Source organism: Triticum dicoccoides, chromosome 2A, assembly GCF_002162155.2.
Source record: "Triticum dicoccoides isolate Atlit2015 ecotype Zavitan chromosome 2A, WEW_v2.0, whole genome shotgun sequence".
NCBI lineage: Eukaryota > Viridiplantae > Streptophyta > Magnoliopsida > Poales > Poaceae > Triticum > Triticum dicoccoides.
Genome location: NC_041382.1, coordinates 329,192,303 through 329,196,045, shown reverse-complemented (window position 1 = coordinate 329,196,045; position 3,743 = coordinate 329,192,303). Strand labels below are relative to the sequence as shown.

General features: G+C 40.0%; 1 long non-coding RNA gene across 1 annotated transcript; it reads right to left on the bottom strand.

The window, feature by feature from the left end:
- Nucleotides 1–1,758: 1,758 nt before the first annotated feature.
- On the bottom strand, nucleotides 1,759–2,711 carry LOC119359360. Its single transcript, XR_005172489.1, has 3 exons — nucleotides 2,434–2,711; nucleotides 2,048–2,137; nucleotides 1,759–1,942 (listed from the first exon to the last, which is right to left on the bottom strand). It is a non-coding gene; the product is annotated as an uncharacterized LOC119359360 (long non-coding RNA).
- Between the last annotated feature and the right edge of the window lie 1,032 nt (nucleotides 2,712–3,743).

Sequence of the window (3,743 nt, the reverse complement as noted above, 5' to 3'; positions counted from 1 at the left end):
CATGGCGATTGCATTTCATACAATAAAGCCCGTAGCAGCCAGGTAAAACTTGCAACAACAAAGTAGAGAACGTCTAACTTGTTTTTGTAGGGCATGTTGTGATCATTTAGATGCCACGAGGGATGTCTATCTAAGTGGGAGTTCTTAAGTAATATGATTAATTGAACTTAAATTTATCATGAAATTAGTCCTGATAGTATTTGCGTATCTATGTTGTAGATCAATAGCTCCCGTATAGCTTCCCCGTTTTATTTATGATATGTTCGTAGAGAAAACAAAGTTGAAAGGTGATAGTAGTAATGATGCGGACTAGGTCCGTGATCTGAGCGTGGGCCAAGAAAAACAGAGGAAATTTCATGGTGTGTTCCGCTTACATAATTATAATAAAAACTAAACTTAGCATTGAGAGCCCGTTGGAAGAAACAGAAGGTGAATCGAGCATAATAACAGAGGGACAAAGCTGGTTATCTCTTTGGGGGCATTCGTATCCCGTCGAAGCTGAAAGTTTTTTTGTGGCGACTTGCGCAACACTCCATCCCAACTGGAGATGTTCTTCATCACCAAAATATGGCTATGGCATCGGTTTGTTCACTGGGTGAAGCTGCCAATTCTTGGAGACACGCGCTTATTGAATGTAACATGTCCAGGTCCGTCTAGGTGCTATCTCGGGAGTTGGTGGAGCATATGTGTGCTAATAGGGATCCTAGTGCCAAGAACTGGATTTTCTCAGTGATTGAATCTTTGTCTCACGAGGAATTAATTCATTTGGTGGTGACCATATGGGCTATTTGGAGCGCCATGAGGAAAGCAATCCACGAGGACATTTTTTAGAGTCCCTTATCTTCTCACTGTTTTATTTCCTCTTATTTAGTTAAGCTACAGGTCCTCGATAAGCCGAGGAGAGAGGTCTCAGGACATCTTGGATCAAACCAAGGGCGAGCAAACATGCGAGCGGTCAAGGGAGAAATCACTCTGTTTCATTGGGCTGGCCCATGCACCCGAGCGCTCATACACTGCAGCGTGAACTAATGCTATAAGTGTTGACATGGAGGGGACCTCCTATTTGCTGCTCTCGACGGCAAACAGTCGGTCGATCATATAGGACAACCCCCGATTAGCGAGCTGACTACTATGGTGCCCAATTTTTTCCTAGTTTTTCATGGGGGAGACTAGAATGAGATCAGCATATCTGGTGAGATCTTGCGATCCAGCTACAAGATCCATTGGATTAGGAGCCGATGGTACAGTTCGAGAAAGGTTGGATGCGATGGACATATTGCATGAACCTCCTCGTCAAATGGAAATATCGCAGGCAGAGTTGTATCCCAAACCTATCCTCTCTCTGCTGGACCAAAGCGTGCCGCCGGAGTGTAGCACGCCAGCACCTATGGATTTGTTAATGGTTTTTGATTCATGGAGCCGTCATCGAAGCTTAGGTCCACTGTTTCCTTCTTCCTTTTGTTAAACACTTTTCTAATCTGATGTTCTTCACCTAATTCAAGAATATATGTGATGAATCTCAAATGAAAATTCTTTCTTCCAGCCCACTGTTAGCACTGAAAGCTTTAAATTTAACATGTGTGGTGATTCTAAACATTTGCATCCGTTGGTTTTGAGTACTTCATCCGTCCCATAATATAAGAACGTTTTTCAAGCTATGTTAGTTTGAAAAACGTTCTTATATTATGTGACAGAGGGAGTACTATATAACATTTTCTCCATTTTGAGGAAATATTTATAAGATATTGTGTGCTCACATCAGAAGTATACACACAGAAATGCATGTGTCCACTATATTACAATCTGCATTATACTTACATCTACAGAAAAACATCGTCTCTTCTTGGGTGTAAGAATTCATTACAAGGAAGTATAGTGGAATTAATCTCTGAAAAAGAGTGACCATCACTTAATTCTGTCGCGGCAAGGCTACTGACCAATTCTGTAAAATAGAAAGAACAAGCAGAATCACAATTATTGTAAGGAAGAACTTGAAAGATTAGCAATTTTGATACTAAATTCACTTGAGATGGCTGGTGCACTACACGGATTGGTCTGGCATGCCAAGAATGGCAAGGGCGAGTTCACGCTGGTTTCCTCCATTTAGAAGCACAATTGCCTTCTCTTCTCTGCTTTCCTAGAAAAAATTTGAATGGAGGCACATATCACAAACTAGATGCAGTTTGAAGTTAGTGCAGGCTACTGTGCTAAAATGAGTGCTTCTTAAATTGAAGCAGCCCTATACTTCAATTTTTGATTCAAATATGTACTGAAAATTAGCATCCACTAAATGGATTGCATTACAAATTGTAAGCACCACAATCAAATGGAAATCTCTTGATTATAGTACATAGTAGCAAGGACCAAAATTAGAGCCGACTCAATAAAAAATTCAGTGCAAATGCGTTCTAATGTGGGATGATTTGGACATACCGTACTGTTTTATGTGTTGTATGTACCCCAATATCACCACCAGAACAAGTATGGAATGGTGTTGTATGACGGGGTACTCATTGGGAATAGACAAGGCGATATGTGGGGAAGCAATTTCCTGGTTAGGGTTAAGAACTGACGCCGCTGGAGTTGATGGGAGGGGACTTCGTGGTCCAGAGGTAAGGCCCGAAATATCTGGGTGGGGAAGGCCACCACCGCCGACGAGGGTATTTGATGGTGTGGAGTGTGGGTCGGGAAGTGTTGGCTGGCAGCAGGAGTGTGCAGGGCAAGGCCGTCGTCGTCGCTGCCGCCAAGATTGGATTCTAGAACGGGAATACCTGGCTGGATGGAACTAGTCCTTTCCATGAAGGGGGTTGGTTTACTTAGGAGTACAAAATGTACATGGCCTAAATGCAAAAATGTATTGTCAAAGAGGCTGGAATCCCACCACACCATATCTGTACCATCCTTCCAACATCCAAGATGGTGGATCACACGATCGTAGCTCAAGTACCGATCCTATACTAGTCGTGCCCGGTTTTTCATTTGACTTTTGGGGAAAAGGAAAAGGATATTTAAATTGCGCAATTTTTCTAAATATTTGTGAACATTTTTAAAAAAATTAAACATTAAAAAAACATTTTTTTCAAAAGAGTGAACATTTTAGAAAATAAGAACATCTATTAAAATTTGCAAACATTTTTTGAATAAGTGAGCACATTTTTAGAAGGTGAAATGGTTTAAAAATGAGATGATTTTTCAAATTTGCGAACATTTTTCAACATTTAAACTTTTTAAAATGTGAATCATTTTTGTGAAAAACACAAACACTTTTTGAAAGATGAACAATTTTTAAAATTATTAATGGTTTTTTAAAAAACAACTTTTCATTAAAATACAAATAAAAAATAAGATAAAAGAAAATAGAAGATAGAAAAATTAAAAAAAGTTGGTTTGGAGCCTTTTCCTTTTTTTGAGAATCATGAGCTTTATTAATCAACCGGCAGGATTACACTCCTTCCGCACACAAGCCGCGAGGAAGGTAGGAGTATAATTAATCCATAAGCACCGCCTCCTGGAAACACTACATTGTTTACCGCAAAGATGTGCTAGCTCATTCGCTTCTCTAGCCATATAGATCAAACAGAATTCCTCAAAATTCCCACAAAGCTCTCAAATTTCATTTATCGTAGTAGTATCTCCGAGCGATCAACCCTTGGAGACTTCACTGATCGACCACTAGTTTAGCATCAGTTTCAATGATAACTATTCTATAACCCAACTCATAAGCTAGCTGGACCCCATCTCTC